At 51.1% G+C, this 25,508-nt stretch overlaps 1 pseudogene; it reads right to left on the bottom strand.

Annotated features, from left to right (window-relative positions):
• The window catches only part of LOC132574467 (cytochrome P450 2J2-like), a 42,113-nt pseudogene that overhangs the window by 3,084 nt on the left and 13,521 nt on the right, over positions 1-25,508 (bottom strand).

The following is a 25,508-nucleotide window of genomic DNA, read 5'->3' as shown; positions in this document are numbered from 1 at the left end:
CATCCCCTGTGCAAGCGCCAGTCGTTTCCGACCCTGGGGTGTCGTTGCTTTCATGACGTTTCCATGGCAGACTTTTTTACGGGGTGGTTTGCCATTGCCTTCCCCAGTCATCTACACTTTCTCCCCTGCAAGCTGGGTCCTCATTTTACTGACCTTGGAAGGATGGAAGGCTGAGTCGACCTGGAGCTGGCAACCCGAACCCAGCTTCGATCCACCGGGATCGAACTCAGGTCGTGAACAGAAAGCTTGGACTCTGCAGCTTTACCGCTCTGCACCACGGGGCTCTTTTCAAGGCGTTTACGCTCTCCGAAATACGAGTCAAATATTAAGCCCTGCGTTACCTGCCGAGAAGGGTAAGAAAGCGTCCTTCTTCATGAAATTCCCATCCTTATCCAAGAAATGCCCTGGGTTGAATTTGCGCGGCGTCTCCCAGTGCTCTGGGTCATAATGGACGGAGAAGATGTTGGGGAGAACCATGACACCCTACAGAGAAATGGTACTGCATGAGGCTGAGTCTCATCGTTCAGGGCAGCAACGCTCTGTGTTCTTGGAGCTTGTGGGGGCAACAGTGGGAGGGTTCTGAAGTTCTGGTTCCACTGGTGGACCTCCTGATGGTACCTGGGTTTGGGCCACTGTGTGACACAGAGCGTTGGACTGGATGGGCCACTGGCTTAATCCACCAGGGCTTCTCTTATGTTCTTAACCCTAGGTTGGATTTTTAGATACAACAGAGGGAAAGCTGCGGTGATAAGGTGTTTTATCACTTCTCCTTGACGGTCTGTCCAGTGGGTTTAAGCACCAGGACATGGGCTATGGCAGGTTAGGCACACATGTCACTCATTGAGCCCCTTAAGCCAAACGTGTCTGGGGGCCAGATCAGGTCCCTGAGCAACTGGCTGTCATCTGCTTCTTTCTCCCTCTCTCTTGCTTCCTTCTGCATCACAGCTTGCTTGGCAAGGTTTGGTCGATCACACAGGGGCTACAGAGCAAAGCCTCTATTTTCTACATTGGCTGAGGCTCCGCCCTTGGGGAGGAAAGGGGGGAGGCAGAGCTTGCTTTGCCACGCTCTCTCAGTTGCACAGCAGAGCTACTGAGCCAAGCCTTTTTTCATATGACAGCCAGTTGCTCGGGGGCCTGACAGGAGCCTTCCAGGGGCCTGATTTGGCCCTCGGGCTGCATGTTTGACACCCCTGCTCTAGAGGAACTGGTTGGCCACTGTGTGAGACTGGATGCTGGACTAAATGGACCACTGGTCTGATCCAGCAGAGCTCTTATGAAGGCCTTGGCCTCTGTGCCCTGTTGTTTGCCCTCCAGAGGAACTGATTGTCTACTGTGTGAGGCAGGATGCTGGACCAGATGGACCACTGGTTTGATCTAGGGGGGCTCTCCTGATGTTCTTGCTTTACTGATGTACCTGACTACGAATGAAGGGTACAAGCCCTCCCCTAGCGTAGGGTTGCCAGTTCTGGATTGGGAAATACCTGGAGATTTTGGAGGTGGGCTGAAGAAGTGCAGGGTTGAAAAAGGTGACGGGCCTCCAGGGGATACAGTGGCATAGAGTCCATCCTCGAAAGTAGCCATTTTTTCTAAGGGAACGGTTCTTGGTTATCTGGAGATCAACTGTAATAGCTGAAGATCTCCCGGTGCTACCTAGAGAGCAGCAAACCCTACCTTGCTAAGAGGCATTCCCATGATGTGTGTGTCCTTGGTACTCTTGTGCACGATCCCCAGCGCAGACACGCTACTGAATCGCTGCATTTCGTGGAGCACTGCATTGGTGAACGGCAGGTTTCTCTGGTCCTCGTAGCGGATGACGTGGGATGGACCAAGGACAGTGTCCAGCTCCTTATGCACTCGTTCTGCCAACAGAGAGAGAAGGCTCTTGAACCTCCAAGGGATTCTTTTAACTCAAGCTTGACTTTCCTTGTATAGCTTTCTTACCTGTTGCGTCCAAGTCATTGATGTCTTTTGCTCATCACCTTTTTGACAATTCATAGCTTGACAATTTGTCCAGCACAAACTCACCCAATGGAGCCTAGAAATTTCACTGGAGCACTTAGTATTCGAAAATATAGTCATAAAAAAATACAAACCCTGTAAGAGCCCCGCAGGTCTTTACTATCAGCGACCCAACAACTTTTGGTAATACCTGACCCCAAAGACATCTACCTGGCCTCAACGAGGCCCAGGGTCTTTTCAGTCGTGGCCCCTGCCTGATGGAATGAACTCCCCCTGGAGATCTGGGCCCAGCGGGATTTGCTCCAATTCCGCAGGGCCTGTAAAACAGAGCTCTTTAGCCAGGCTTTCAGCTGAGGCAATGGATGTCACTTGTTACCGGCCTCCCCCCTTCATTCCATCCCAGTGCTACAAGACCTGCTGGACCTGGACAATAGGCCATTTCCATGAGGCGGAATCTGCCATCCTAGTCTCTACTGTCACTCTGTAGTTTAAGAACATAAGAGAAGCCATGTTGGATCAGGCCACTGGCCCCTCCAGCCCAACACTCTGTGTCACAAAAGAACATAAGAGAAGCCATGTTGGATCAGACCAATGGCCCATCCAGTCCAGCTTTCTGTGTCACATAAGAGAAGCCCTGTTGGATCAGGCCAATGGCCCATCCAGTCCAACACTCTGTGCCATATAAGAGAAGCAATGTTGGATCAGACATAAGAACATAAGAGAAGCCATGTTGGATCAGGCCAACGGCCCATCAAGTCCAACCCTCTGTGTCACACAGTGGCAAAAAATGTTATATACACACATACACTGTGGCTAATAGCCACTGATGGACCTGTGCTCCATATTTTTATCTAAACCCCTCTTGAAGGTGGCTATACTTGTGGCCGCCACCACCTCCTGTGGCAGTGAATTCCACATGTTAATCACCCTTTGGGTGAAGAAGTACTTCCTTTTATCCGTTTTAACCTGTCTGCTCAGCAATTTCATCGAATGCCCATGAGTTCTTGTATTGTGAGAAAGGGAGAAAAGTACTTCTTTCTCTACTTTCTCCATTCCATGCATTATCTTGTAAACCTCTATCATGTCACCCCGCAGTCGACGTTTCTCCAAGCTAAAGAGTCCCAAGCGTTTCAACCTTTCTTCATAGGGAAAGTGCTCCAGCCCTTTAATCATTCTAGTTGCCCTTCTCTGCACCTTCTCTAATGCTATAATATCCTTTTTGAGGTGCGGCGACCAGAACTGCACACAGTACTCCAAATAAGACCGCACCATCGATTTATACAGGGGCATTATGATACTGGCTGATTTGTTTTCAATTCCCTTCCTAATAATTCTCAGCATGGCATTGGCCTTTTTTATTGCAAACGCACACTGTCTTGACACTGTCTTGATCCGCAGACCAATGGCCCATCCAGTCCAACACTCGGTGTCACATAAGAACATAAGAGAAAGCATGTTGGATCAGGCCAATGGCTCCTCCAGTCCAACACTCTGTGTCACATAAGAACATAAGAGAAGCCATGTTGGAACAGGCCAATGGCCTGAATCAGACCCTGAGTCTGTCAAGATAGGTATTGTCAGGGCTTGAATTCAGCAGGAGCTCACAAGAACACAGCTCCTGAACCTCCAGCCAGGATCTGCATGCAGCGGGGAGTTTTCTCCCCGCTGCACACAGATCCTGGGGCATATGCAAATGAGATACACTACTGAGCTCCTGCACCTTTTCCCGTACAAAACCACGCTTGGGTATTGTCTTCTTCGACAGCCACAGTCCAGCATCTCAGGCAGGTCTTTCGCATCGTCTGACCCTTCAGCTGAAGATCCCAGAGACGGACCTTCTGCAGAACAGGCTGTGGCTCAGTGGTAGATCGCCCGCTCGGCATGCAAAAGGTCCCAAGTTCAATCCCCAGCATCTCCAGTTAAAAGGACCAGGCAGGAGGAGATGGGAAAGACCTCAGCCTGAGACCCTGGAGAGATAAGGAGGGGGGCTGTGGATCAGTGGCAGAGCATCTGCTTGGCATGCAGAAGGTCCCAGGTTCAATCCCCAGCATCTCCAACTGAAAGGGCCAGGCAGGAGGTGATGGGAAAGACCTCAGCCTGAGACCCTGGAGAGACATAGACAGGGGCTGTGGCTCAGTGGTGTAGAGCATCTGCTTGACACACAGAAGGTCCCAGGTTCAATCTCCAGCATCTCCAGCTGAAAGGACCAGGCAGTAGGTGATGGAAAAGACCTCAGCCTGAGACCCAGGAGAGCTAAGGAGGGGGGCTGTGGCTCAGTGGTGTAGAGCATCTGCTTGACACACAGAAGCTCCCATGTTCAATCCCCAGCATCTTCAGTTGAAAGGGCCAGGCAGGAGGTGATGGGAAAGACCTCAGCCTGAGACCCAGGAGAGACATAGACACGGGCTGTGGCTCAGTGGCAAAGCATCTGCTTGGCATGCAGAAGGTCCCAGGTTCAATCCCCGCATCTCCAGTTGAAAGGACCAGGCAGTTGGTGATGGGAAAGACCTCAGCCTGAGACCCAGGAGAGACATAGACAGGGGCTGTGGCTCAGTGGCAGAGCATCTGCTTGGCATGCAGAAGGTCCCAGGTTCAATCCCCTGTATCTCCATCTGAAAGGACCAGGCAGGAGGTGATGGAAAAGACCTCAGCCTTGAGACCCTGGACAGCACCTGCCAGCACTTTGATGGATCGATGGACTAATAGGGTTGCCAGGCTCCAGCTGGCAGAGATCAGCTCTCCTGGAGAAAACGGCTGCTTTGAAGGGTGGACTCTGTGGCACTGAACTGAGCCGAGGCCCCTCCCCTCCCCAAACCCCGCCCTCCCCTGTCTCCACCCACCCAAGTCTCAAGGTATTTCCAAACTCAGACCCGGCAACCCTAAGAGTCAACTTTACGTGTTCGTGTGCCTGTAAAGCAGATGCTGCACCGCTGAGCCAAGACGTCCCTGCTGCCGAGTGAAGGCATTTGGACCTTCCTCTCAGGACATGGGTTGTTTGATATCCCCAGAGCCAGGGGTCATTTTGTAGAAAAATAGATGGTGGAACTCATTAGCATAACTCATTAGCATATGCCACCCCCCACCAGGCAAAAGCAACCCGATGCTTAAAAGGGGAGCCCCAGCTGAGTGACGCCTGCTTGGGCTGGCTAGAGCCAGCTCAAGCAGGCCTCGCTCACCTGGGGCTCTCCTTGGCTGCAACAGTTATCGATGGACTAAGCAAGCCACCCATTGCCCAAAATCATCTAAGAAGTGGAGAAAGGGTGGTGCGGGCTTCTTAAGGGGTTAATGAGGGCTGCTGGGGGCGTGGCAAAACTCCTGGCTGCCCATTCACCTAATCCAGGGATTGTTATGTAGTTGCACCTACTGAGAGCCAGTTTGCTGTAGTGGTGAAGTGTGCGGACTCTTCTCTGGGAGAACCGGGTTTGATTCCCGCACTCCTCCACTTGCAGCTGCTGGAATGGCCTTGGGTCAGCCATAGCTCTGGCAGAGGTTGTCCTTGAAAGGGCAGCTGCTGTGAGAGCTCTCTCAGCCCCACCCACCTCACAGGGTGTCTGTTGTGGGGGGAGAAGATAGAGGAGATTGTGAGCCGCTCTGAGTCTCTGATTCAGAGAGAAGGGAGGGGTATAAATCTGCCCCCACCTCACAGGGTGTCTTTTGTGGGGGGAGAAGATATAGGAGATTGAGAGCTGCTCTGAGTCTCTGATTCAGAGAGAAGGGCGGGGTATAAATCTGCCCCCACCTCACAGGGTGTCTGTTGTGGGGGGAGAAGATAGAGGAGATTGTGAGCTGCTCTGAGTCTCTGATTCAGAGAGAAGGGCGGGGTATAAATCTGCCCCCACCTCACAGGGTGTCTGTTGTGGGGGGAGAAGATATAGGAGATTGTGAGCCGCTCTGAGTCTCTGATTCAGAGAGAAGGGAGGGGTATAAATCTGCCCCCACCTCACAGGGTGTCTTTTGTGGGGGGAGAAGATATAGGAGATTGAGAGCTGCTCAGAGTCTCCTATTCAGGGAGAAGGGCGGGGTATAAATCTACAGTCTTCTTCTTCCATTCAGTGGACAAGGGAGGTGGGGAGGAGGAGGGGGAATGCTCAGAAAGGTTCAGGAGCTGTGTTCCTGGGAGCTCCTGCTGAATCTGCGGCCTGCCCAGAGCCAAGCAGGGAGAAACCGGCTGCCAGGCATCCATCCAAACCTTGTATCTCCGGGTATTCCACCATGTAGAGAAGTGCCCAGCATAAGGTGACGTTGGATGTGTCTGAGCCGGCTATGAAGAGTTCCATGAGCACTTGCAGCATGTTCATTTCAGTAAATGGAGAGGTGGGGTCATCTTTACACTGGAGACCAGAAAGAAAGAGACAGACAGTGAGGCAAACCACCCCCAGCTGCCCCCTCAAGGGTTAATGCGAACAGCAACAGGTCCTGGTTAGGATTGCTAGATTCCCCCACCGTGGGCTGGGGTCTCTCGGTTTTGGGCGCTTCTCTCCTCCGCCCAAATCACACCCTGTTACTGGCCAGATGTGCCTATGAAAACTGGAAGTGATGTAGATACATCATGGGGGGGGGGACCACTCTGGGATTTGGGGCAAAACTCTATGATTTGAAGCGAATTCTACCATTGAATTTTGCCCCCAAACCAGAGCATTTCTCCCCACCCCCAATGTGCCTACCTAGGGTTGCCAAGTCCAATTCAAGAAATATCTGGGGACTTTGGGGGTGGGGCCAGGAGACATTGGAGGTGGAGCCAGGAGACATTGGGGGTGGAGCCAGGAGACATTGGAGGTGGAGCCAGGAAACATTGGGGGGTGGAGCCAGGAGACATTGGAGGTGGAGCCAGGAGACATTGGGTGGAGCCAGGAGTAAGGATGTGACAAGGATAATTGAACTCCAAAGGGAGTTCTGGCCATCGCATTTAAAGGGACTGCACACCTCTTAAATGCCTTCCTTCCATAGGAAATAATGAAGGACAGGGGCACGATATGCTGTGCTAATAGCCACTGATGGACCTCTGCTCCATATGTTGATCTGAGCCCCTCTTGAAGCTGTCTATGCTTGTAGCCACCGCCACCTCCTGTGGCAGTGAATTCCACGTGTTAATCACCCTCTGGGTGAAGAAGGACTTCCTTTTATCTGTTCTAACCCAACTGCTCAGCAATTTCATTGAGTGTCCATGAGTTAGATAGTTAAGCTACTTTTTCTTGTTTCCTTGCTGCTTGATTTAAATTCATGGGCTATATAATAAATGTTCATATAGAAATTGAAATAGACTTTATCAATCTTTTTCTTTCTTATTTATACAACGGTCTGGTTACTTGTGTACAACTGCCTTGGGCACCCATGGGGTTCAACCCAGAATTCCTTAGAACATAAGAGAAGCCATGTTGGATCAGGCCAATGGCTCATCCAGTCCAACACTCTGTCACTCAGTGGCCAAAAAAGACCAGGCACCATAAGGAGGTCCATCAGTGGGGCCAGGACACGTGGGGCGTTTGCAATAAAAAAAGGCCAACGGCATGTTGGGAATTATTAGGAAGGGAATTGAAAACAAATCAGCCAGTATCATAATGCCCCTGTATAAATCGATGGTGCGGTCGCATTTGGAGTACTGTGTGCAGTTCTGGTCGCCGCACCTCAAAAAGGATATTATAGCATTGGAAAAAGTGCAGAAAAGGTCAACTAGAATGATTAAAGGGCTGGAACACTTTCCCTATGAAGGAAGGTTGAAACGCTTGGGACTCTTTAGCTTGGAGAAACGTCGACTGCGGGGTGACATGATAGAGGTTTACAAGATAATGCATGGGATGGAGAAAGTAGAGAAAGAAGTCCTTTTCTCCCTTTCTCACAATACAATAGGCTTTCTGGAGTTCCTGCTACAAAAAAAAGACCTGGTGGTTACTAATAGGGGTGGACACCAAGTCCTTGAGGGACTTAGTTTTGTTTGTTTTTGAGACACAGTGCTGCAGAAAGCTTTCTTGATATGCCACCAACTAAACTGTCACCCACATGCAGGCAAAGAACATACAGCAACTGATGTGTCATGGGCCCCAAGTAACTGTGGTTTGTTTATGAAGAGCAAAACCTCTTCCTCCTCTGCCCCTTCTTTTTTTTGTACTTACTTTTTCCACTTGAGCAAGGTATAAGTTGATGAAGTCTCGTGACTCTCCAGACATCCAGCTCTTTTGGTGTTCCCGGATCTCATTCGCAATTAGTCTTTCCAGTTTCTTCCAGTGACTGAACGCTCGTAGCATTTTCTCCAGGAGAGGATGCAGGGTCTTCATCACCGCTGGGAAGGCCTCATAGAGCTGTTTGGAAGAAAGACATAAAAACAGCCTTGCTGGATCAGACCAATAGTCCATCTCGTCCAGCATCCTGTCTCTCACAGTGGCCAATCAGTTCCTCTAGATGGTCAGCAATGGGGCATAGAGGCCAAGGCCTTAATAAGGACATCAGAAGAACCCTGCTGCATCAGACCAGTGAGGGTCCATCTAGTCCAGCATCCTGTCTCTCACAGTGGCCAACCAGTTCCTCTAGATGGTCAGCAATGGGGCATAGAGGCCAAGGTCTTAATAAGGACATCAGAAGAGCCCTGCTGGATCAGACCAGTGAGGGTCCATCTAGTCCAGCATCCTGTCTCTCACAGTGGCCAACCAGTTCCTCTAGATGGTCAGCAATGGGGCATAGAGGCCAAGGTCTTAATAAGGACATCAGAAGAGCCCTGCTGGATCAGACCAGTGAGGGTCCACCTAGTCCAGCATCCTGTCTCTCACAGTGGCCAACCAGTTCCTTCGGAGGGCCAACAACAGAGCATAGAGGCCAAGATCTGAATAAGGACATCAGAAGAACCCTGCTGCATCAGACCAGTGAGGGTCCATCTAGTCCAGCATCCTGTCTCTCACAGTGGCCAACCAGTTCCTCTAGATGGTCAGCAATGGGGCATAGAGCCCAAGGTCTTAATAAGGACATCAGAAGAGCCCTGCTGGATCAGACCAGTGAGGGTCCATCTAGTCCAGCATCCTGTCTCACACAGGGGCCAACCAATTCCCCTGGAGGGCCAACAACAGGGCAGAGAGGCCGAGGCCTTCATAAGAACATCAGAAGTGCCCTGCTGGATCAGACCAGTCATCCATCTAGTCCAGCATCCAGTCTCACACAGTGGCCAACCAGTTCCTCTGGAGGGCCAACAACAGGGCAGAGAGGCCGAGGCCTTCATAAGAACATCAGAAGAGCCCTGCTGGGTCAGACCAGTCGTCCATCTAGTCCAGCCTCCTGTCTCACACAGTGGCCAACCAGTTCCTTCGGAGGGCCAATAACAGGGCACAAAGGCCAAGGCCTTCATAAGAACATCAGAAGAGCCCTGCTGCATCAGACCACTGAGGGTCCACCTAGTCCAGCATCCTGTCTCACACAATGGCCAACCAGTTCCTCTGGAGGGCCAACAACAGAGCATAGAGGCCAAGATCTTAATAAGGACATCAGAAGAGCCCTGCTGCATCAGACCAGTGAGGGTCCACCTAGTCTAGCATCCTGTCTCACACAGGGGCCAACCAGTTCCTCTGGAGGGCCAACAACAGAGCATAGAGGCCAAGATCTTAATAAGGACATCAGAAGAGCCCTGCTGCATCAGACCAGTGAGGGTCCATCTAGTCCAGCATCCTGTCTCTCACAGTGGCCAACCAGTTCCTCTAGATGGTCAGCAATGGGGCATAGAGGCCAAGGTCTTAATAAGGACATCAGAAGAGCCTTGCTGGCTGAGACCAGTGGTCCATCTCGTGCAGCATCTTGTACCACACTGTGGCCAACCAGTTTTTCTGGATGACCAGCAATGGGGCATTGAGGCTGAGGCCTTCATAAGAAGAGCCATGCTGGGTCAGACCATCTAGTCCAGCATCCTGCCTCAGACAGTAGCCAACAAGTTCCTCTGGAGGGACAACAACGGGACAAAGAGGCTGAGACCTTCTCCTGATGTTGCCTCCCAGAAAAAGGCTTCAGAGGATCAGTGGCTCTGAATGTGGTGGTTCCCCTCAGCCACCATGGCTAGTACCCATTGATAGACTTCTCCATGAATACCGTATTTTTCACACCATAAGGCGCTCCGGAGGATAGGACACACCTTCCTCCTGGGGGGCGATCCGCTGGCTCTGCCTCCGATCTGGCGCTTCCCCTGCGCCTGCCTGCCTGGCGCCATCTTCTTCAGGCAAGCGCTGGGATCGCTCCACGTGGCCCCAGCGCTTTGCAAGCGCCGGCTGCGGAGGGGGCAGTGTGCTTCCTCCTTTCCTGTGTGCCTGGTTTCAGCTGTGATGTTTAAAGCAAGCGCTGGGATCGGAGGGGGGAGGGTTCTCTTATGTTCTTATGTGACACAGAGTCCTGTGTCCTGGAGGGGTCACTGGCCTGATCCAACGGCTTCTCTTATGCTCTTATGTGACACAGAGTGTTGGACTGGATGGGCCATTGGCCTGATCCAACATGGCTTCTCTTATGCTCTTATGTGACACAGAGGGTTGGACTGGATGGGCCATTGGCCTGATCCAACATGGCTTCTCTTATGCTCTTATGTGACACAGAGGGTTGGAATGGATGGGCCATTGGCCTGATCCAACATGGCTTCTCTTATGCTCTTATGTGACACAGAGGGTTGGACTGGATGGGCCATTGGCCTGATCCAACATGGCTTCTCTTATGCTCTTATGTGACACAGAGGGTTGGACTGGATGGACCATTGGCCTGATGCAACATGGCTTCTCTTATGTTCTTATGTGACACACAGTGTTGGACTGGATGGGCCATTGGTCTGATCCAACATGGCTTCTCTTATGCTCTTATGTGACACAGAGGGTTGGACTGGATGGACCATTGGCCTGATCCAACATGGCTTCTCTTATGTTCTTATGTGACACAGAGTGTTGGACTGGATGGGCCATTGGCCTGATCCAACAGGGCTTCTCTTATGTTCTTATGTGACACAGAGTGTTGGACTGGATGGGCCATTGGCCTGATCCAACATGGATTCTCTTATGTTCTTATGTGACATGGAGTGTTGGACTGGATGGGCCATTGGCCTGATCCAACATGGCTTCTCTTATGTTCTTCTGTGACACAGAGTGTTGGACTGGATGGGTTATTGGCCTGATCCAACATGGCTTCTCTTATCTTCTTACTCTTTGTGTAAAGTGGTATTTCTGTTTGTCTGTTTTGACTTTACTGCCCATCAACTTCATGGGATGCTCTTGAGTTCTAGTCTTTTTGGAGAGGGAGACAAATTTCTCTTTCTCAACTGTCTCCTGCTCTTGCATCATTTTATAAACTTCTGTCATCATGTCCCCTCTGGATCGTCTCTTTTCTAGTTGGAAAAGTCCCAGACTCTTCAGCCTTACCTCACAGGGAAAGTGCTCCAATTCAGACCAGTCTACATCGTTACTTTGTACACTTCTTTTAATGTATGCTGCACTATTATAATGTCTGGTGTATATGGGGAGGGACGGTGGCTCAGTGGTAGAGCATCTGCTTGGGAAGCAGAAGGTCCCACGTTCAATCCCTGGCATCTCCAAAAAAGGGTCCAGGCAAATAGGTGTGAAAATCCTCAGCTTGAGACCCTGGAGAGCCGCTGCCAGTCTGAGAAGACAATACTGACTTTGATGGACCAAAGGTCTGATTCAGTATAAGGCAGCTTCATATGTTCATATATGGCTTTCAAGGTGGTGGTCTTCTGTCGGGAGATGGTTTGCACCTTACGGCGGTAGGAAAAAGGGTGTTTGGTAACAGCCTTGTTAAACTAATAGGGAGGGCTTTAAACTAAATTGTATGGGGGAGCGAGACAATAATTCAAAGGCTCGTATGATGCCAGAAACTGGGGATGAGAACATTAAAGATTTGCAGAGAGTGGTGCATACGCTAGGTAATATTAACTTGCAGGCTTGTATGGAAATGAAACCCTCGGGATGCATAAAACGTGGATTCTGATGTCTCTACACTAATGCACAGAGTATGGGAAACACAGGAGGAATTGGAAGTCCTAATACAGGAAGGAGACTATGACTTAATAGGCCTTACTGAAACTTGGTGGGATGACACTCACAACTGGAATATTAGGATTCAGGGGTACAGCTTATTTAAAAGGGACAGGCAAATGAGAAAGGGTGGAGGCGTAGCAGTATATGTGAAGGAGGTATATACTTGTGAGGAAATATGTGAATCTGAGCATGGCAGCTCAGTTGAGAGTCTCTGGGTAAAAATAAAAGGAGTAAGAAATAACAGTGATATTATTGTGGGGGTCTGGCAGAGGACTTGGATGAGATACTTCTACAGCAGATTGCAAAGTTCTCCAAGAGAAGGGATACAGTGATCATGGGAGATTTCAATTACCCGGGCATCTGTTGGATGTCCAACTCTGCTAAAAATGAAAAGTCAGATAGATTCCTGACTTGTCTTGCTGACAACTTTTCCAGAAAGTGAAGAAGGAAACAAGGGGATCTGCTATCTTGGATTTGATTCTCGCCAACAAGGAAGAATTGATTGAAGAAGTGGAAATAGTGGGCACCCTGGGCAGTAGTGACCATGTGATTTTGGAATTTGCAGTCTTAGGGAAGGGAAAAGCTATACGTAGTCAGACTTATAGGCTGGACTTCAGAAAGGCAAACTTTGATAAACTGAGAACTATGCTGGGTAAAATCCCATGGTCAGAAATACTTAGGAGGAAGGGGGTTCAGGAGGGGTGGGAGTTTCTGAAAAGCGAAGTACTGAAAGCACAATCACAGACAATTTCTATGAGAAGAAAAAATGGAAAAATCCTAAAGAAGCCGAAGAGGCTCCCTAAACAGCTCTCTAAAGACTTGAGAAATAAAAAAAGACTCCTTTAGAAATTGGAAAGAGGGCCTTATAACCAAGGATGAATATAAACAAATCACAAGTGCTTGTAGAGAAAAAGTTAGGAAAGCTAAAGCTTAGTATGAGCTTAGGCTGGCCAAAGATGCTGTAAACAACAAAAAAGGGTTCTTTTCTTATGTTCAGAGTAAGAAAAAGAGCAAGGACATGGTAGGCCCATTGCGAGGGCAAGAAAGTGAAATTGTAACAGGTAATGAAGAGAGGGCGAAACTGCTCAATTCCTACTTTTCCTCAGTCTTCTCTTCTGAGGGAAACGGTGCTCAACATGGCAAAAACAGAACGTATAAGGAGGGTCTGAAGTTCCAACCTAGGATCAGCGTAGTGGTGGTACATAAATACCTAGTTTCTTTAAATGAAACTAAGTCCTCAGGGCCAGATGAATTGCATCCAAGGGTTCTAAAAGAGCTTGCGGATGTAATTTCTGAGACTCTGGCTATTATTTCTGAAAATTCTTGGAGAACAGGAGAGGTGCCGGAAGACTGGAGGCGGACGAATGTTGTCCCCATCTTCAAGAAGGGGGAAAAAGAGGATCTGGGTAACTACTGACCCATCAGCTTGACATCTATACCTGGAAAAGTTTTAGAACAAATTATCAAACAGTTGGCCCTGGAACATTTAGAAAGAATGGATGCGATTACTAAGAGCCAGCATGGTTTTCTCAAGAAGAAGTCATGTCAGCCTAACCTGATCTCTTTTTTTTGAGAAAGTGACTACTTTGCTGGATCAGGGGAATGCTGCAGACATTGTTTATCTTGATTTCAGTAAGGGTTTTGATAAGGTTCCACATACTATCCTTATTGACAAGTTGGTAAAATGTGGTTTGGATCCGGTTACCATTAGCTGGATCTGTAACTGGTTGACAGATCGCACCCAAAGAGTGCTTGTGAATGGTTCCTCATCCCCTTGGAGAGGAGTGACAAGTGGAGTGCCTCAAGGATCTGTCCTGGGACCTGTTTTGTTCAACATCTTTATCAACAATTTGGATGAAGGAATAGAGGGAATTCTTATTAAATTTGCAGATGATACTAAATTGGGAGGGGTTGCAAACACAGAAGACAGAAACAGGATACAGGATGACCTTGACAGGCTGGAAAACTGGGCTAAAACCAATAAAATGAATTTTAACAGGGAAAAATACAAAGTTCTGCATTTAGGTAGGAAAAATCCAATGCATGGTTATTGGATGGGGGAGACTTGTCTTAGCAGTAGTCTGTGCAAAAAGGATCTAGGGGTCTTAGTGGATCATACGCTGAACATGAGTGAACAGTGTGATGCGATGGCTAAAAAGGCAAATGCAATTTTGGGCTGTATCAACAGAAGTATCACGTGACGTGATGGCATCGCTTTACTCTGCTCTGGTAAGACCTCACCTGGAGTCTTGTGTTCAGTTTTGGGCACCACATTTTAAGAAGGATATAGACGAGCTGAAATGGGTCCTGAGGAGGAAGATGAAGATGGTGAGGGGTCTGGAGACCAAGTCCTATGAGGAAAGGTTGAAGGAGCTGGGGATGTTTAGCCTGGAGAGGAGGTGGCTGAGAGGTGATATGATCACCATCTTCAAGTCCTTGAAGGGCTGTCCTAGAGAGGATGGTGTGGATTTGTTTTCTGTGGCCCCAGAAGGTAGGAACAGAACCAGTGGGTTGAAATTAAATCAAAAGAGTTTCCGGCTCAATATTAGGAAGAGCTTCCTGACCGTTAGAGCGATTCCTCAGTGGAACAGGCTTCCTCGGGAGGTGGTGGGCTCTCCTTCCTTGGAGGTTATTAAACAGAGGCTGGATGGCCATCTGACAGCTATGAAGATCCTGTGAATTTAGCGGGGAGGTGTTTGTGAGTTTCTTGCATTGTGCAGGAATTGGACTAGATGACCCTAGAGCAGGGGTGGCCAACGGTAGCTCTCCAGATGTTTTTTTTGCCTACAACTCCCATCAGCCCCTGCCAGCATGGCCAATGGCTGGGGCTGATGGGAGTTGTAGGGGGGGAAAAACATCTAGAGAGCTACCGTTGGCTACCCCTGCCCTGGAGGTCCCTTCCAACTCTATGATTCTATATATACTCCTTTTGAATGGTAACTTTGTTCGGTATATAATAAAATTTAATTAATTTTTTTTAAAAAAAGAGTTACTGAATCAGACCTTTGGTCCATCAAAGTCAGTATTGTCTTCTCAGACTGGCAGCAGCTCTCCAGGGTCTCAAGCGGAGGTTTTTCACACCTACTTGCCTGGACCCTTTTTTGGAGATGCCAGGGATTGAACCTGGGACCTTCTGCTTCCCAAGCAGATGCTCTACCACTGAGCCACCGTCCCTCCCCGAAGTTGCACCAAGTACCCCTTGCCATTCCCTCCTCCAAGCTGCAGAAGAAAAGGGCCACGGGGAAGGAGACATTACTCCGTATTGGTGATACTCACTCTCGCCCACACCTTCTCGTTGAATTCGTGCATGGCTTTTGATTGAGCCATCAATCAGGTCCTGGAAGTTTTCCTCCTCATCAGTGAAGGTGTGCCCGAAAAGCACGCTGGCCATCACGTTGTTAATGGAAGCGTGGAGGAGGATGCTGGGGTCTATTGGCTTGCCTGTGAATTGGAAAAAACCCACACAGTTTGGTGTACGTCTTGTGTGCAGAAGGTTCAGGGTTTGGTCCCTCAGAAGTCTAATGGGAAAGGATGTCAGGGCTGGAAAGACGGGGGAGATCCACAGCATCCCAAGTTGGCAGGGCTGGGTCAAATTTGTGTGGAATGGAGCCACCACCAGTAAGTCTGGCCGAGTTGTAGAGTTGGGTTGTTAGGGTTGCCAAACTCCAGGTGGGGGCAGGGATCCCCCAGTTTGGAGGCCCTCCCCCCGCTTCAGGGTCATCAGAAAGTGGAGGGTGGGGAAAGGAACTGTCTGCTGGGCACTCCCATTATTCCCTATGGAGACTGTGCCATTATTCCCTATGGAGACTGTGTCGGGCGTGGGTTCATTGAAGGTCACAAGTAAGCCGACTTGGTATTTTGAAACAAAGTTGCGTTTATAGGATACTTCAGAGTGACTCCAGCATGGCAGGTATTGGAACGGATGGAGATCAGCTCGAACCATTGGCATTTAACCTTCTACATCAAAGCAATCATCTCTACCCCTTAATTCCCAAAACAAAAGGTTGCTTTTGCATGTGAGACTTTTCCCAACACTCCCCCCCCCCCCCCCCTTATCTCTTCAGTTGGTGGTTACATTTCCCGGAGGCAGTGTCCTTGGGGCCTCCGGAGAGGAGGTGAGAATCTGGCACATACTGTCTGGGAGAACCAGGTTCAAACCCGGTTCTCCCAGATAAGAGTCCGCGCACTTAACCACTACACCAAACTGGCTCTCCATTGAAAGGGACTGCACACCTTTTCAGTGCCTTCCCTCCATTAGAAATAATGAAGGATAGGGGCACCTTCTTTGGGGGCTCATAAAATTGGCCCCCCCTGGTCCAATCCTTTTGAAACTTGGAGGGTGTTTTGAGGAAAGGCATCAGATGCTATGCTGCAAATTTGGTGCCTCTAGCTCAAAGAACACTCCCCCCGCCCCAGACACCCATGAATCAATTTCCCATTATCCCCGAAGGGAATCGTTCTCCATAGGGAATAATAGAGTACCCAGTAGACATTCCCTCCCCCCCCCCGGCTTTCTAAAGCGGGGGGAGGGCCTCCAAACCGGGGAATCCCCTGCCCCCCCCCTCACACACACACACACACTTACTGGGTCTGGTTACTTGCTCTGAAAACGAAAGCAAAACAAATGGAAGCTGCTGCTGACCCTTCCCCATGAAGTGCTTCCTGTTTCCTGCTCAACTTTAACGGCACACAAACGACAGAAACACGGACGCACATTTTAAAATGGGACCTGTTTGCCGGTTTCTAAACCTGCTGGAGCTCTGGAGGTACATGGTAGCTCTGGGGGCAGGCCTTCCCCCCGCCAGCCAGCTGGCAGGGGGTGGGGGGAAGCCTGTAAAACCGGGGGATCCCCCACTGGGACCTGAGGATTGGGAGGCGTAGAGCTAACTCACATTAACTCAGCTCCCATCAGACTTTTTCAATTACTCTTCCTAGGTGGCCACAGTGGCATGATGAAGATTTCCATCTGTCTGCTTGATATGTTTTGGTTATTTCCCCATTTTTGGTGGGGGTAAATCTTAGAAAGTTTGTCAAATCTTTGAGTTCAGCCAAATTCAGGGGGTTTGAACAATGGAGCCCAAAAGCAAGTATTGGGGGTAGGGTTGCCAAGTCCAATTCAAGAAATATCTGGGGACTTTGGGGGTGGAGCCAGGAGACATTGGGGCGGAGCCAGGAACAAGGGTGTGACAAGCATAATTGAACTCCAAGGGAATTCTGGCCATCACATTTAAATGGACCGCACACCTTTTAAAATGTCTTCCTTCCATAGGAAATAATGAAGGATAGGGGCACCTTCTTTTGGGGCTCATAGAATGGGACCCCCTGGTCCAATCGTTTTGAAACTTGGGGGATACTTTGGGGAGAGTCACTAGATACTATACTGAAAATTTAGTGCCTCTACCTCAAAAAACAGCTCCTCCAGAGCCCCCGAAACCTCCAGATCAATTCCCCATTATACCCTATGAGAATCAATCTCCACATAGAGAATAATGCTCAGCAGATATCCCCCCCCCCCCTGTTTCTGGCGACTCTGAAGGGGGATTGGCCTCTCTACTCACGAGTTGCTGCCAACTTCTTCAAAGTAACACAGACACCCCATCCCAAGAGGAAGCCTTTCAATCAGAGACTGAAGCCTCCGGAGGTAGAAACGCACATGGTCCTCTGGGGGCGGGGCTTCCCCCCCCCGCGCCGGCCAGCTGACTGGGGGCGGGAAGCAGCCTGGGAAAGCGGAAGAACCCCCGCTGGGACCTGGGGATTGGCAAGCCTAATTGGGGGGGGGGCGGGGAGTAAGAAAGGAAGAGCACAATAACAAGGCCTGGTTTTTACCGTTCTCTCGGGCAAAGGCTTCAATCAGGCCGCTGGCCTCTTGCCGAATGCTGTCTTCCAGGATCGACTTCCCGAGCCCCAGGTTCCTCAGGGTCATGAGGCTGAACCGCCTCTGCTGCTTCCAGGGGTGGCCATTGGAAAAAAGAATGCCTGCCGTCACGGAGACAAGAGACTGGGGGGTAACAGGTGGCAAATAGCTGTTCACACAGGACAATTCATAAAATCTCCTCATTGAAAGGGGCCATACAGGACATCGAATCCAACCTCCCCCCTGCCTAATGCAGGATCAGCCTAGAGCAGGGGTGTCAAACATGCAGTTTGGGGCCTGATCAGGCCCCCGGAGGGCTCCCATCAGGCCCCCGAGCAACTGGCTGTCATCTGTCTCCTCCCTCTCTCTTGCTTCCTTCTGCATCACAGCTTGCTTTGCCAGGCTTGCTCAATCGCACAGGAGCTATAGAGCAATACCTCTATTTTCTCCACTGGCTGAGGCTTCTCTCTTGGGGAGGAAGGGGGGAGGCAGAGCTTGCTTTGCCAGGCTTTCTCAATTGCGCAGCCGAGCTACTGAGCCAAGCCTCTCTTCCTTCTATTGGCTGAGGCTCCTCCCCCTCCTGGACCCCTGGGGAAGGAAGGAAAGAGGCAGAGCTTCCTTTGCCCAGTTCCCTGGATCCCAAGAGAGAAGTAAAAAGAAAGCGTCTTTAAGACCAACGAGTGCTAACATTATAAGCATGTTTTAAGTTTGTAAAAAAAAACATATTTGTGTTTTTCTGTGTTTTTAAAATAAAATTTATATCTCTGCCATCTAATCTTAAATAGGTACACGCATGGCCCAGCCTGACATTGCTTGGCCCAAGCCAAAAAGTCATTTATGTCAGATCCGGCCCTCATAACAAATGAGTTCGACACCCCTGGCCTAGAGCATCTGTCATGACTTCTCTTTTAATGTAAGTGATGCTGCAGCCAGGAATTTAATTCCGAACCCTTTATTTGATGTTCCCAACTCCATTTGTGTCCAAGCTCTACAGCAGGGGTGGCCAAACTTGCTTAACGTAAGAGCCACATAGCATAAACGTCAGATGTTTGAGAGCCACAAGACATGAATGTCAGATGTTTGAGAGCTGCAAGGAGGGAGGGAGGGAGGGAGGGAGGAAGGAAGGAAGGAAGGAAGGAAGGAAGGGAGGGAGGGAGGAAGGGAGGGAGGGAGGGAGGGAGGGAGGGAAGAAGGAAGGAAGGAAGAGAGGGAGGGAGTGAGGGAGGAAGGAAGGAAGGGAGGAAGGAAGGAAGGGAGGAAGGGAGGGAGGAAGGAAGGAAGGGAGGGAGGGAGGGAGGAAGGGAGGGAGGGAGGGAAGAAGGAAGGAAGGAAGAGAGGGAGGGAGTGAGGGAGGGAGGAAGGGAGGAAGGAAGGGAGGGAGGGAGGGAGGAAGGAAGGAAGGGAGGAAGGGAGGGAGGGAGGAAGGAAGGGAGGGAGGAAGGAAGGGAGGGAGGGAGGGAGGGAGGGAGGGAAGAAGGAAGGAAGGAAGGGAGGAAGGAAGGAAGGGAGGGAGGAAGGGAGGAAGGGAGGGAGGGAGGGAGGAAGGAAGGAAGAGAGGGAGGGAGTGAGGGAGGAAGGAAGGAAGGGAGGAAGGGAGGGAGGGAGGGAGAAAGGGAGGAAGAGAGGGAGGAAGGAAAGCAGGAAGGCAGGCATGGGGCAGAGAGGTGGAAAGAAAGCAACTTTAACTTAAAATGCTTGGCATGGAGAAATGATTTAAAGAGAGGAATGCCTTCTCCAAGCCAGCCGATGGGGCAGTGGGGGCTTTGAGAGCCACACAATACACGTGAAAGAGCCACATGTGGCTCCCGAGACACAGTTTGGCCACCCCTGCTCTAGAGCATTCCTTACAAGTGTTCATCCAGTCGCTGCTTAAAGACAGCCAGTTGACACGTTCAGGCAAAGAAGGATTTGGTTTTTATGTGCATGTAATTTGTTTCTTGATTGTAGCTTTCAAGCTCAGTATTTTCGCTTGCGCTAAGGTCAAACTTAGCCTGTCTCCACTTGCATTTCTCCTCATGCAATTAATTCCAGTGCTTGTGCAATTGAATTCTAGTGCCTGTGTGTTGATGAAAGGCATTTTCGACTCTCGAAAGCTTACGCTGTGGAAATCTTGTCAGTCTTGAATTAGGGGTGAGCAGCAGTGTTTCCTCTAAACTGAGTTAGTGTGAGCTAGCTCTCAGTTTTTTCGCCTCTGGCTCACACATTTTTGTCTTAGCTCAGGAAGGATGTTCCCAAGAACAAACTGTTTTCTGCATTAGCTCACAACTTGAATGCTAGCACCTCACAAGGAAGAATTTTTGCTCACAAGACTCCACAGCTTAAAGGGAACATTGGTGAGCAGTGAAGTGGCCAGGTTAGCATCATAGAATCATAGAGTTGGAAGGGACCTCCAGGGTCATCTAGTCCAACCCCCTGCACCATGCAGGAAACTCACAAATACCACCCCCTAAATTCACAGGATCTTCATTGCTGTCAGATGACCATCTAGCCTCTGTTGAAAGACCTCCAAGGAAGGAGAGCCCACCACCTCCCGAGGAAGCCTGTTCCACTGAGGAATTGCTCTAACTGTCAGGAAGTTCTTCCTAAGGCTGAGCTGGAAACTCTTTTGATTTAATTTCAACCCGTTGGTTCTGGTCCTACCTTCTGGGGCCACAGAAAACAATTCCGCACCATCCTCTATATGACAGCCTTTCAAGGACTTGAAGATGGTGATCCTATCACCTTTCAGTCGTCTCTTCTCCAGGCTAAACATCCCCAGCTCCTTCAACCTTTCTTCATAGGACTTGGTCTCCAGACCGCTCACCATTTTTGTCGCCCTCCTCTGAACCTGTTCCAGCTTGTCTATATCCTTCTTAAAATGTGGTGTCCAAAACTGAACCCCATCCTCTAGACGACAGCCCTTCAAGGACTTGAAGATGCTGATCCTATCACCTCTCAGCCGCCTCCTCTCCAGGCTAAACATGCCCAGCTCCTTCAACCTTTCTTCATAGGGCTTGGTCTCCAATATGTTCTCATTTCATGCGATCAGCAACAGGACTCGAGGAAAAGGGAGGGAAGGAGCACAAGCAAGAGCCGGAGCAAGAGAGCACAAGAGAGCGGCAATGAGAGAGATAGCATGAGAGTGAGAGGAAAGAAGAAGAAGAAGAAGAGAAGATATTGGATTTATATCCCACCCTCCACTCTAAAGAGTCTCAGAGCGGCTCACAATCTCCTTTACCTTCCTCCCCCACAACAAACACCCTGTGAGGTGGGTGGGGCTGGAGAGGGCTCTCACATCAGCTGCCCTTTCAAGGACAACCTCTGCCAGAGCTATGGCTGACCCAAGGCCATTCCAGCAGGTGCAAGGGGAGGAGTGGGGAATCAAACCGGTTCTCCCAGATAAGAGTCCGCACACTTAACCACTACACCAAACTGGCTCGCGTCCCACAAAGAGCGAGACAGAATGTGAGAGTGACAGTGAGAGAGAGAGAGAGAGAGTGACAGCAAAAGAGAGAGAGAGAGAGAGAGTGACAGCTTGAGTGAGAGAGAGAGCAAGAGAGTGACAGCAAGAGAGAGAGAGCAAGAGAGTGACAGTGAGAGAGAGCGTGCGAAAGAGAGAGCAACAGTGAGAGATGGAGCTGGGGCTAGGCCAGGCAGGCCGCTGGAGCGAAGAAGCAGCCAAGCACTGCAGCCCACCCCCCACCCAAAATTGTGTCCCCTGGACCTTCCCACCCCAATTTTTCTGGCTAGGAGCCTGGTTGCACATCCTCAGCACCCCCACGTACCATGCGCGTCGCCGATTAAGTTCTGGAGGGAACTGGGAATGGGTCCGCTCGGCAAAGTCTTCCGAACGGGTGACCAGAACTTCTTTCACAGCTTGGTATCCGTTCAGAATGATGATGGGGGTGTGCCCCAGCCAGAGAGTGTAGGCATTTCCGTAGTTTGAGGCCATCTGAAAAGCAAGAACGTGCCATAAAGAAGAGACTGTAACAAACCCACCCTGGGTTGGTGGGCCCCCACTCTCTCCTGCCGCTCTTAGGACTCCCAAGCCCCCCGGTTCAGGCGGGGTTTCCCCCACCCAGGAGGTTCCCAACCCACCGGCCCACATTGGGCCAGTGAGGGGAACCTCCCCTACGTCGCCGCCACAATAATGTCACCCGGAAATGACGTCATCGTGCCGGCAATGTCGCTCAGTGGCCACTCTAGGCGTTTTGGGGGGAACTCTTATGATTTTCCCAGATGCTCCAGCCATTTGGGAGGGGAAACTCTATGGTATCCGTTGTACCATAGAGTTTTCCCCTCCCAAATGGCTAGAGCGTCCGGGGAAACCATAGAGTTTCCCTGGGAACGCCTAGAGTGGCCGTGCGCGATGTCACTGGCACGACGACGTCACTTCTGGGTGACGTCATTGCGCCAGCGACATAGGGGGAGGTAGAGCGACAGCAAGAGAAATAGCATGAGAGCGAGAGGAAAGAGCGAGACAGAGAGTGACAGCGAGAGCAAATGCGAAAGCGCGACAGCTAGAGTGAGAGAGAGTGACATTGAACCTCCCAGGAGGGGGACTTGGCAACTTGGTTCCAGAACGTGGGGGACTTGGCAACCCTAGCCGCTCTGGCAGCCCCCAACCCCACCCGTGGCGCCTCCCCCTCCCTCCCAGTGAAACGCCGGCTCCTGAGGCTTTTTCAAGGCCGCCCCCCCAGACCAGCTGATTGGCTGGAAAAGCAGCAGGAAGGCCGGCGTTCCTCTGCTGCCTTTCCAGCGCTCTCCGGACTTTTAGCGCTGTGGCAGTGACAAAAGGAAGGACCAGCAAGCCCTGGAAAAGCGCCTGCCGCCTCCGTTGCATCCTCCCCACTTCCCTCCCCGAATTGCGTGGGAGGGAAGTGGGGAGGAAGGAGCGGAGGAGGCGGGCACTTTTCCAGGGCTTGCTGGTCTTTCCTTTCGCCGCTGCCCCAGCGCTAAAGGTCCGGAGAGCGCTGGAAGGCCGGCAGAAAAGCGCCAGCCTCCCTGTGGCTTTGCTCGCTGATCAGCTGATTGGCGGGTGGGGGAGGGCCTTGGAAGAGGCCCAGGAGCCAGCACTTCCCTGGGTGGGAGAGAGGAAGGGAGCGGGAGGTGCCATAAAGGGGGCGGGGCTGCCAGAGTGGTGGGGAATCGGAGGCAGCCAGAGAAGCGGGGGCTGTGAGAGCCGCGGAGAGCGGGGCTGCCTGGAGTTGCCATACAGATCAAGGGGGGGGGGTTCGATGTTGAGGCTGGGGCCCCCAAGCCCTCCCCTCCCATGGCTCCGGGCCTGGTACTTGGGGCGGCAAGAGTGGAAGGGCCCCTGGTATTCTGACCCCACTGATGGACCTCCTGATGGCACCTAGGTTTTGGGCACTGTGTGGCAGAGTATTGGACTGGAGGGGTCACTGGCTACATCCAGCATAGCTTATCGTATGTTCTTAAGTGACACAGTGTTGGACTGGAGAGGTCACTGGCCTGATCCAACATGGCTTCTCTTCTGTTCTTATGTGACACAGAGTGTTGGACTGGAGGGGCCATTGGCCTGATCCAACACGGCTTCTCTTATGTTCTTATGTGACACAGAGTGTTGGACTAGAAGGGCCACTGGCCTGCTCCAACATGGCTTCTCTTATGTTCTTCTGTGACACAGAGTGTTGGACTGGAGGGGCCACTGGCCTACTCCAACTTTGCATCTCTTATGTTCTTATGTGACACAGAGTGTTGGACTGGAGGGGCCACTGGTCTGATCCAACAGGGCTTCTCTTATGTTCTTATGTGACACAGAGGGCGTTTTCGCACTCACCTTCAGCCGGCGCGACCCCCCTCTTCACCGCGCAGGATCTGCGCGGATTTCGCACTAAACGCCGCGGAGCAGCCGGAAGAGCTGGAAAGTCCCGGCGCTTTTGCCGCGCAAACGGAAACTGCTTTTTGGCGGTTTCCGTTTGCACAGCAAAAGCACTGGGACTTTCCGGCTGCTCCGCGGCGTTTAGTGCGAAATCCGCGCAGATCCTGCGCGGTAAAGAGGGGTGTCACGCCGGCTGAAGGTGAGTGCGAAAACGCTCAGAGTGTTGGACTGGAGGGGCCACTGGCCTGATCCAGCATGGCTTCTCTTATGTTCTTCTGTGACACAGTATTGGACTGGAGGGGCCACTGGCCTGCTCCAACATGGCTTCTCTTATGTTCTTATGTGACACAGAGTGTTGGACTGGAGGGGCCATTGGCCTGATCCAACATGGCTTTTCGTATGTTCACCCAAGGGTTCCTTGTGTTACATCTTGTAAAAATGTGCTCCGCTTCACTGACACTACCCCAAAATGCCACTAAGCTCAATACGGCTGGGAACTCCTCAGGCCAGTGCCGGATTAAACCCTGCGGAGGCCCCTAGACAGTCAAAATCTTGCGGGCCCCCTCAGGGTTGGAGCATCCATCCTGCCACCTGCGGCCCCACTGCAGCCCGCAGGTACCTTCTCAAAAGCCCCTTTGACAAAGCGGCGGCGGGGGGGGGGGGGGGGGAGGCAGGAAAAGGCAAACTTGCGGAGGACGCCAGCAGCAGCCACACCAGGAAAGTCGGACAAAGAGCGCCTCAGTTGCTGGCTGTGTGGGCAGGCTGGGAGGGCTGCAAGCAGGGGGGAAACCGGGGAGGAGGGGAGCTGGCCTGGGGCCCCTAAAGGCATGGGGGCCTATAGGCCAGTGCCCACTTGGCCGAATTGTCAATCCAGCCCTTTCTCAGGCAAGCATCTTTTCTGGCGCCAGGAAATGTTTGCCTGCAGATGGCGCTGTTGCCTTGTGGTCGGTGAAACATTCGGCGAATCACAGTCTGGAGCTGACCATGGTGTTTCCCCTTTGCATTGGGGAAACCGAATTGAGCTGTTTTGAAATGAGTATCCGTTCACTTCCACACCTTTTGTTCCTCTAAACAGTCTCTCTCCCCCCCCCCCCCCCCCCACTCCGCACCCCAACACACACTGGTTGGAAGTTAAGAGAAGAGAAGAAGAAGCCTGCAGATTTATACCCTGGCCTTCTCTCTGAATCAGAGACTCGGAGCGGCTCATAATCTCCTCTATCTTCTCCCCCCACAACAGACACCCTGTGAGGTGGGGGCAGATTTATACCCCGCCCTTCTCCCTGAATCAGAGACTCAGAGCGGCTCACAATCTCCTAGATCTTCTCCCCCCACAACAGACACCCTGGGAGGTGGGTGGGGCTGAGAGAGCCCTGACAGAAGATGCCCTTTCAAGGACAGCTCTGCGAGAGCTCTGGCTGACCCAAGGCCATTCCAGCAGGTGCAAGTGGAGGAGTGGGGAATCAAACCCGGCTCTCCCAGATAAGAGTCCGCACACTTAACCACTACACCAAATTGGCTCTCTGTTTGGAAGAGGAGACTCAGCAGCCTCTAAGATCGGGCTAGCATTGGCCAGGGCAGTTTGAGCCAGTGCAAAGTCCTTTACTTCCAACCTGGGCTTTTTTCTTTTTGTAGCAGGAACTCCTTGGCCTATTAGGCCACACACACCCTGATGTAGCCAATCCTCCGAGAGCTTACAGGGCTCTTCAGACAGGGCCTGCTGTAAGCTCCAGGAGTATCGGCTGCATCAGGGGTGTGTAGCATAATAGGCCAAGGAGTTCGTGCTATCACAGAAAAGCCCTTGGTACAGTTCCGGTCACTATTATCTCCAAAAGACATTGCAGAGCTGGGCAAAGTCCAGAGGCGGGCAACCAAG

Source organism: Heteronotia binoei, chromosome 6 (genome assembly GCF_032191835.1).
Source record: "Heteronotia binoei isolate CCM8104 ecotype False Entrance Well chromosome 6, APGP_CSIRO_Hbin_v1, whole genome shotgun sequence".
Lineage (NCBI taxonomy): Eukaryota > Metazoa > Chordata > Lepidosauria > Squamata > Gekkonidae > Heteronotia > Heteronotia binoei.
The sequence above is the reverse complement of the archived record's forward strand: the minus strand, read 5'-3'. Positions and strand labels throughout refer to the sequence as shown.